This window comes from Cebus imitator, unplaced genomic scaffold, assembly GCF_001604975.1.
Source record: "Cebus imitator isolate Cc_AM_T3 unplaced genomic scaffold, Cebus_imitator-1.0 Scaffold17, whole genome shotgun sequence".
Taxonomy (NCBI): Eukaryota; Metazoa; Chordata; class Mammalia; order Primates; family Cebidae; genus Cebus; species Cebus imitator.
The window spans coordinates 10,288,273-10,299,077 of NW_016107332.1; positions in this window are offsets into that span (position 1 = coordinate 10,288,273).

The window sequence follows — 10,805 nt, forward strand, 5'->3', positions numbered from 1 at the left end:
GTAAATCTGCTGTGGTGCTGCTCATTTATTTTTTTTTGGTTGTTATGACTACTGAAAAGTATGTATATACCAGACAAACTCTAGCAACTAAATATAGTTTCACTGATTGGTCCTTAAATTGGAGCTCTACAAAGTGCAGCTGAAGGGCACATCTCAGCAGAAGACAATATCTACATTTGAGGAGGAGCTGTGGCGCTCTAGAGCATTACACCCACTACTTTAGGGAGCACATATTAATAGCTCAGACCCCTTTTGAGCTCCAGGACAATTTTCTGTGTCACTTTCATCTGAACCTGTCAGTGACATTTGGGTAGAGTGGCTCTCTAGCTCAAATCTTGTACAGCCAACTTTGTTGGTAATATAATCCTAGTATTTTATTCCAAAACTGTCCCAATCTTTCTGAATATTGCAGAGTTCTCCCCCAAACCTGAACATTTCACAATTGTACATCATCTTAAGATCCCATAAATCTTGTACCCAAAAAAAGAATACTCATTAAGGAGCCAAGAAATGAACTCTTATTCTCATGATCAAAAAACTGTGAAAGAGTGAGGAATAGCTTCTGAAATTAGCAAATCAGATTTCATGATTACCTTTTTACTTGTTTTATATATTGTGTATTGGAGAGAGAGAGAGATTATGTTTCATAGGTTTATGAAGTTATGGAAGCTGAGAAGTCTTACAATCTGCCATCTGCAAACTGGAAACCCAAAAAAACCAGTGACATAATTCAGTCCAAGTCTGAAAAAAACTAAAAACCACGGATGCTGATGTAAATTGCAGTCCGAGAGCAGAAGATGAGATGAGATGACCCAGTACAAGCAATGAGCTAGAAAAAAAAGGGACAAATTCTTCTTTTCTCTGCCCTTTATTTTATTCAGGTCCTCAATGTATTTGATAATGGACACCCACAGTTAGGAAAGCCATCTGCTTTATTCAGTTCACCAATGCCAATAATAATCTCATCTGAAAACATTTTTCCATACTCCTCCAGAAGTAATATCTAATCTGGGAAACTCTTGTCCCAGACAAGTTGACAAATAAAATTAACCATCATATCCTGTAATTTCAAGTTATAATTTTTAAGAATTCCATAATCATAAGAGTACACAGGGTTTTATATCCCTTTTGGGAAAATGGAAGTGAATCTAATTTATCTTTATAGATGGATCTGGTTTCTCGTGGCTCCAGAAATATAAACATAAAGTATTTTCCCTGGAATGAGGAGAGATATTTTAGAAGTTAAAGAAAAAAAAACTAGAAAACAACATTTGCCATGTGTAATCTCTGGTGCCATATCTCATCTGCAGGGCTATGAATATGGGACAAGCTGACACCACAGGAAGAGAATAATTGCCATATGATTCAACACATCTATGCTATGCCTGCTATGTCTGTGCTAGGTATGTATGTAGACAACTGTCAGCCTCTCTGAACTAATTTTTAGAATGAGGTATGCAGAAATTAGATAAAAAAGGAAGGAGAGTAGGGAAAAAGGCACTTTGTCTTAGAAAGGTTATTTTACAAGTATAGTCCTGTTGTTTGAGTGTCACTAATTTTGACCAAAATTATAAATTTTAAAGTGCTCCCAAGCCACTTCGAATTTAAAATTGTTAAAATAATGAATAGTCTTTTTCAAATCCAATCAATTTTAATGCTACTCCTTTCTTACAAACCAATATTATTTTTTGTCTTACCATGAGAATTAAACAAAAGTTTAGAGTAAGCCTGTCTTCAGTTACCAGTATAATTGCTTAGAAGCATGGTCAGCTTATTTTCACAGAAATTTCCAAGTGATAGAGAAATATTTCTACACAAACATTTAACAAGCCTTTGGAATTAATTTTGATTTCAATTTGAATACATTCAATTCATGCTTTTTGTTCAGGATTATGCACATCATAGTGGTCTAGGAAGGGAGGATGCTTGCTGTCTCAGCAACGTTTTTGAAGCCATTCTGGAGAGTTCTAGGAAATGAGTAGGTCCTCTGAATAAAGGCCTGTGGGCAAGGAAGTCTGAGAAACATGTATACCAAGTTAGTCAAATGGTACCAATCTGATCTGGTCTAAGTATACATTTTATTTATATTTCAGTGATAATTTTTCTTCTTTTAAATTCAAGCCAACATGAATAAATCTGGAAATTTGAAATGATAGCCCAAATGTGCCAAATGTGTAGCTTCTCTGGAAAGATCTGGCTACTTTGGTTGGCATTTGTGCGTGATCATGGCTTCACTGCAGGAGGTCACACCCTCCAGTGCCTGAGTCATGGACTTCTCTGCGTACTTTTGCTATCTGCCTGGTTTCTGTAGGGCTTTGAGTTAATGTTGCCTACTTCATATCCATCCTAAAGAGTTGTAATACACGTGAAAGGTCCTGGCTATCTGGTTAACTTTGTTTGATCCAGCATTTACGAAACATTTTTTAGCACATGTCACAATGACTGCTGGCATATCCACTAGAATTCTGTGCAACAGAACATAAGGGAGCATAGGAACGAGGGGGTGGCACACAGATTTAGCAGTAGGAACTTGAGTTCTATATATAGACTGACAGTAGACTTTTTAATTAGTAGACTAATTAATGAATGCAGCACCACTGGAATTATTTACTGAGTGCTAATGCTAGCACTCCAATGGTGTTGCATCCATTAATCTTCTGCTATGTCATATCTCTTATTTTTTAACAACATTTATTTTTTCCAAAATGTTGATATTGAATACTTTGCCTATCAGTGTATTTATTTATTTTTTAAGAGTCAAGGTCTCACTCTGTTACCCAGACTGGTGTGCAGTAGTGTTATTATAATTCACTGCAGCCTCCGACTCCTGGGTTCAAGTGATTTTCCTGCCTCAGCTTCCTCAGCAACTAGGACCACAGGTGGGAACCACCATGCCCAGAGTATCATCTTACAATGTAGGGAAAAATTGTTAATACTTGAGAGGTAGAATGCCCTAGAGGAAAGCAGGAGATATACTTAGTTAACATAAAATCTTCTTCTGCAAATATATTATATATTATACTCTTGGAATCTATCGAATTTTGTTTTTATATGATGCTTTGTTACAGAATTGATAATCTGTTTCCTACAGTCTATCTTCAGACATTAATATGAGAGTGGTAAAATTAATATAGTATGTTTAAACATTAAAAAAAAACTTTAATAAGTAGCAGAACCAGTCTTTCACCAATGACTGTAAATAATGTTGGAATAATTTTGTAAATATGAGAAATTGTGAAAGACTATTAGTGTCTATGCAGCTTCATCTGTATGTACAGTCATTAAAATTTTTTCATTGAACAAAATTGATCCTTTTATGCTTTTTGCATTTTCATATTCACAGTTATTAGCTTTTGTTTTTTGTCTGTTTTCTTCAACATTTCTAACTTTTCAGAGAAGTATTTTGTCTAAATAATGTATAAAAAGTAACTGGCATTAAGAAAACAACAGACATTAAGCATTATAAAAAATTATGTTAATTCAATGAGTTGAGCGGATTGCATGTTGGCCATGATTGAGAATGCTAGAAATAACTTTCCCTTTACCTATATGATATTTCAATATTTCCATACAGAAACAGCTTGAAATTATATTATAATTATGATTTTTTACAATAGAAGTTTACCTGACAAATATGATTAAATTTAAATAACCTATTGTTCAGATGAGAGTATTAATCACTTCGAATATCTGATTCTACTTGACAGTACGTATTGGAAGCTGTAATACATGTATACACACATACACACACACACAAACACACACATGCCAGTGTAATATGCATAAAGATAGTAGCCTGAGAGCAAAGCTATCAGATACCTTTACACTAACAAGGATTATTTTATTAATACTTTCCCTAAAAGTAGGTAATATTTTCAAACTAAAAAAATGCATTTTTTCTACTATACATAAAAGATAATGTTTGCAGTTCTCCCTGATACCTAGGGAAAGCTTTTAAACTTAAGCATTAAAGTTTCAAAAGTCCAAAAGCAAATGCTGACAACAGCTCTGGAAACAGAGCATAGGACAAAGTCTGGGTCTGTTGCACTGAAACAGCTCTTAAAAGCATCTTCAGTGATACACATTTGTAAACCCAATATACACTTTGTGGTTTTTTCATTCATCATGGTAGACTAAGCTCTGCTTTTGAATAATCCTTTTAATTAGAAAATACAAAATAATTATTGGCTGCTGTGAAAATATGATTTTCCTTCAAAAATATTAACATATTCTTCTGAAAACATAAAAATCCTCAGAAATCATGCAGTCTCAGTTTAGTTTAAACATGCTAATAATGTCAAAATCTTTAGCTTGCTGTTGAGTTTTTTGTGTGTGTGTGCAATTCTGCTGATCATTTCTGAAAGCAAATCTTCTAAAATAGGGCATACTTAAAATGAATTAGATAGAATATAAAAATTTTCCTGTAATCATTATGAAACTTATTTTGGTGTTTCATTTATGGAGTAGCTTGAAGTGCTCATTTAGTCAGTTATGTATATTTTTAAATATGTTTTTAAAAGCCTTTCCAACCTTCTTGATATGTTTTACATGTACGCACTCTCATACTACATCAAGTAAAACACAATTTAAAGATTTTCCTTATAATGTACTTTTCATTTTATCTAGCCTAAGAGAGATCTTAAGCATACATCTTAGTATCTTAAAGAAACATCAATGAATAGTCATAACCTGGGGAAAGGATAGTGTTACTACATCTGTCTTACTGAAAATGGTGAACCTGGATACATGACTTCTTTTTCAAAGATTAGGACACTGCAATACCCAACTCTGATAAATCTGTTTCTCTGCTTGCTATTAGAATGTGGTTCATTAAACAGTATTTGGCAACAAGATATAAAGCATACTGATCTTTCAATGTTTTTGCCTTTCTGAACATTGTATTATATAAAAAAGTTGATTTATCTGCTATGACTGAAGACACAATTAGGTTAGTATATTGATTGGTTCAGCAATATTATTGGCAATACTTTATCTTTCTGTCCTTTTGTATTTCTGAAATGTAGTGTAGAATTTCTAAAATACAAAAAATCAAAATAGCACTATGAATAAAAAATTTACCTCTTTTGTACATATAAATTTAAAGTAACAAGTCTAATAAGTTCTAGTCTAAATGTGAGTTAGAACTCACATATTTGATATAAGTTCAAGTAATTTGTAATGACAATGCAATTTAAATTGAATAATTTCAAAATACCCACTAACAAAATATTTTATCCAATAATTAGCAACTTCAAAACTGTTTAAAATTAAATATTAAAATTATAGTTTTTAAGTTTTAAAATTTAACGGAATATGGAGTAAGAAGTAAGTGTCTGGAAGGGTTGACTATTCAAATTGAAAGTGGCTGCTGACACTTCTTCAGGGGAACAAATGAGGCTAAAATGACACTTTCTTCAGGAAGGTTTTACTTTGATAAAAATTGAATCATAATCACACCTTCTGAAAACAGTAAGTTCAGTGTTTACTATGCTTATGCATAGTAAAATTCAGGTGTTTTAAAGAAGCTATGATTTCAGATTTTGGTTTGTCCATAGTGTTTGTTGCAGATATTTCTAAGAAACAGTCATCGTTCTGCCATCAAATGTAAAAGCCTGTTGTACACACGGACTTGTTAGTAATATTAATAAAGCTGCTTATTCTACTGGTGTCCAACTTAATATATCCTCCTATTTCTGGACAAAAATTAAGCTTCTCTAGCCTCTTTGTAAAATCTCTAGTCTGTTTCTCAGTAAGTCCTGAGTTACTAGAATGTTTTTTTCCTCTTTAGAGCAAATACTGCTTCAGCAGGGGAAAAGGGAAAAGGGAGGAATTAGTTTGTTCTTGTTATTTAAGGGCCTGGGGAAAAATTAAATGAGGAAAAGCAAATGTTAGATTAACTAAACGCCTAATATATTATCGTATCTTTTGTTCTTCTGAAGTCAAACGTATGGTAAATATTGATTAAAGCTAACGAAATTTAGATCTCAGCAATTGATTAGTCAGAAGAGCATTAACTAAACTTAATGAAAGAGAAAACTTCTCCTAAATTAGTTGTACATTCATATATTACAGTCCATGAACAACTGGAACAAATTTACTGGTATCCTAACAACCCAAAAGAAAAAAGAAAAGCTTTCATTATGTATTTTATTTTGTTAGAATTATTTTTATTGGATACCATTAAGGTTTTATTTTATCTGGATGACAATTGCAATACTGATCAAGATTAGTATAGATTTTAAATTCTGACACTACTGATTTTTTTTTCTGTTTATCAGGTATAATTTACATACTGTAAATGACACTCTTTTAAAGGTGTTAGTAGACTCGCAAAGTTGTACAATCATTACGACTACTTAATATATAAATTCTTGATCACCCCGAACAGAAACTCTGTTCCCACAAGTGTCACTGTACCATCTTCCCATCCACCAGATTCTAGAAACTATTACTTTCTCTACTGACATTTCTTGGAAATGTTTTGGATATTTGTTATTAGGTATTGGTCTGTAGGTTACAGGCTGAAGAAGTCATCCTATTTCCTTTTGTTTCTTAATTTAAAATTTATTCAACAGTATTCTTATAGCTATGTGAGTCAAGGTAACATTGAAAAATTGGGATCATATAGACATTTAAGATTGGATTCATCCAGATTTGCAGGATTTAAAACACTTTAGTGATGGAGCTACTCACTACTTCATTTTAAAAAAGTAAATATGGTTAGAATCTCTCCTTTTCATTTCAGTTTAATGGATAAGAGCATATGTACTCTGCTTTGACCAGAGAGCTCAGGAATATACAACAGGGAATCTATGGGTCCTGCTGAATGAACATAATTATATTTTAACAGCACAGGACAATTGTAAGACATTTATAATGGAGGATTTGATCTGACTAAAAAGAGCTAAGACCTGTAATGAGAGAGGAGAAAGTAAGAAACCGGTCAGTCAGGCAGGCAATTAGGGTGGGTCCTTGGTAAAACTTCAAAAAAAGAACAGCCTGCAAATCAAACTGCAGGCCACAGATAAGAAAGAGCTTGCATCCTTAAATGGAAATGCTTACTCTGTCAACCCAGATGAACAAATTCAGCTCTGTTTTTTTGGACATGTTTCTTTCTCCTTAGCACACCCTAGTCTCTTATTTTTTATGTATTTTACATATTCCTACCTTTCTATAATTGGTTGCAGTCTGTCTTCATTTACATAGGGTGAATCATCACATCTGCCCCGCATTGGTGATGAGCCAAGGTCCCAGGCCAAGCCTTCACCTCTACCTCCAACTGATGCTTTACACCTTTATACCTCTTTCTATGCGGTGCCTTCTCCAAGATGGCCTACAGACCAGTCAGCACAGTCCTCCTCTTCCAGTTTGTAAAAATCCCAGACTCAGCCTCAGAGCTGGCAACCCTCTTTTGGGCCCCCATTCTGCTTCAGAGAGCTTTCCTTTTTCATTTATTAGACTTTCACTCCAACCTCACCCTTGGGGTCCATGCTCCCTAAATTTCTTGCTTGTGAGGCAAAGAACTCCAGGTAATACCTCGGACAACATGAGTGGATCAATAACACTTATTTGCATGGATGTGTTTTACATATAATTTTTTGCAGCAATAAAATGATTGTTTTAAAAAGTTTACAGATGTGCAAATGTTTAATATTTGAACACCTTGAAGGTGTGTAGACACAAAGGCAGTTGCAGTTTTAAACCACGGATCTGGATAGGATGAGGGAAAGTCAGGGGCATATTGATAACTAGTTGTAAATATTGTATTTTTAATCAAATGTCTCTCTGTAAAGTGTGTGAGTTTTAATGCAATATAAAAAAGGGAAGATAAATTTTACAGTTAATATAGTTGACACTGAATGATATGCTGGATTTAAGATTTTAGAGTTGCAGTAAGTTGGGTTTAAGGCATGAACATGTTTTGGTTGAAGTGGAGTTGAGATGACATCCTTGCAAATTCCTGGTCAAAAAATTATCTAAATCTTTGAAATAAACATAAGAGATTACCAAAAATTTATTCAAGAAATACTGAGTTTAACATTTTTGGGGGGAATTATAGAGAAAGAAGTTAGCTTTGAGATTTTAGGTATCTGGAGGTATATCTAAATTTTGTTCATTGGAATGGATTATCTCAAATAATAGAGATTATTGGCCTCTTGGACATGAATAAATTGTGTACGTAATAACTTGATATTTAAAAATGCCTATATAGGCCTGACTTCCATAGCACTATTTGGAACACGTTTAACATCTTACTGTTTCACCCATTAATTCATCTATAACATAAAATATTTTGTATGTGATCACATTATAAGTGGCTAAGAATCATTGTTTTACATTCTGAAAAGTATTCTTTAGCAATTTTGCAGGTTCCATCAGGATGTCCTTTAGAAAGCACCATATAGAGTAAAGTAAACTCTGCTGCTGGTTTGTATCTAATAGGCTATTAAGACCTGGCATATCTTTTTTTTTTTTTTTTTTTGGATACTAGAGTGAAACAAGCAGCAATAGAATGTTAACATTGCTGCTTCTGTGGTTAATTATTTATACTTATTTTGTGATATTTTTATTTCTGATTTGCATACAGCTGAAATCATTGGTGAAAGCAATAATTGGGAGATTATTTTGTGTTATGAATTTTGCAATTTCTGTTAGAGTTCTATCCTTGCTTGGATGAGAAATGACAGATAACCTGACTTTGTAGAGATTTGTTTTAGCTTGTCCTTGTGAGCTCCAATCAATTCAGAATTCCATGCACATTAGGGAGAGCAGCTTTTTAATAACTGAAGCTATATTGTGTGTGTGTGTGTGTGTGTGTGTGTGTGTGTGTGTGTGTGTGTGTGTGTGTATTATGGCTAAAGTTTATACCTGAAGCTAGAGGTTCTCCAAGTGTCTGTATAAACACAATTCAGAGAAGCCTCACCTCTTATATTTCCAGAGTAAAATACTTATGGATACTTTTACTAATAAATTAGAATATAAAGTATCTAACATATAAAAAGCTCTGTTCTAAGTGGAATATATTGATAAATATGTGCTTATATAAAAAAAACATAAAATTTAAGAACATAAGAACCCCAAATTCTAATTATTCCAAAAGTGCCACAAAATCCTTTTTTCAGAGACTTCTAACTTAGGAATATTTTGAAACTCCTAAGTGCATGTATTTAAGGTAAACTTTTAAGCAAATCAGATTGGGTTTAATCGTTTTAATTCAAGAATGAGACAAAGGCTATACAAGGCTGAATAATGAAATACTGATTACTATGAATGATTTTGAGATTATATGGTTTGTTTCTTATTTTTCAATACTATGAGGTGGCCAAATCTTTTTGTCATGTTATGAATGTGTTCATTGTTGTCATTTTATGTGATAAAGAGTTGTATACTTTTTGTATGCTTTTATAGAAAATTGTACTATGTTATTTCATGAGCTTTGATCCTCTATTAAATACACGTGTATGAAAGACAATTCTCAATTATCTACCTCCTGTTATATCTACCTATCTACCTATCTATCTATCTGTCTGTCTGTCTGTCTGTCTATCTATCTAGATAGATAGAGAGAGAGGGTTGCCCACCCCCACCTGGGCAAGAGTGCAACCCTTTCTCTCTAACAATCCATTAATATGGACATCCTTCCATAAGTTAAACAATTTTTAAAGATATCACCTTCTTAATGAGCCATTGGCATTCAGGAACAAATATTTTAACTCAGTTACTTGTTATGCTATCATCATTATTTGTAGGTTCAAAAAATTGGTTCTTGTTCAAAAATAGACAAATCAATTATGCAACTATTGTTATGTCTGTAGGATAATACTTGAGAATGATTCTTACTTAGTTAGATTGATAAGTAAGAAAAGGAATGGCACTTTTATAAAGAGATATTACCTAAATATTTTTCCAAAGAAACTACCTTATAGGATCAATTTCAGAAATTATAATTAATGCCACTCCCTGGGAGACTTAAAATCATAGGAAAATTTGGAAAAACTCAAGAATAAAGAAATTAACCCAATGTTATATTTGTGAGTGATGCAATCTCATAGACTGTACCTTGGGCTTGGTTTCTAAGACTTGAGAAAGAAGAGCAAATAATAAAGGCTTTTAGAATGCCCATTGCGATTTTTTTAATGAAAATTTTCAGACAGAATTATATGGCATAAAAGATGCTTGTTACTCTAAGCCTTAAATTTGCAAAGTAAATTTTAAAAAACCCATATGTATTAGCAACTGTAATGTACCAATACAAATCATCAAGCCAAACACATAATACTAGCCTTTCCAGGCTCAAGAGTAATTGATGGAAATTGCTTATATGATAAAGGCGAAACTGTTAGAAACACTAAACAAAACATGAAAATAAGTAAAAGAGATCATTGAATTATTTTCAGTGCAATAGTATGTTTGATTTATTATCTGAGAAACTTAAAACATTGTAGAAGCAAAGGTTAATGTATAGATGTTTATTTGGTGAAGGTTCAAATAATTTTTGTTCAATGAAATAGATAGCAGTAAGTTCAGATTTTAAAACCACATCTATGATTGTAGAACCTACTCTTATTACCGGACATATTATGTACAGAAACAGTACTGGAAATAATGTTATTTCCAAAGTTTTCTCTTTTAAAGTGTAAGTTTAGTAGAATTTTAAGAGTATTATATGAAAATTTATTTCATTTAAATATTATACTCACCTTATGAATGCTATTTTTAAAAAGTCATTAACATGTAGGTTAGATTTACAAAATACTATTATACATGATTATATGTTACATTTTATATATGTAGATGTTATATGT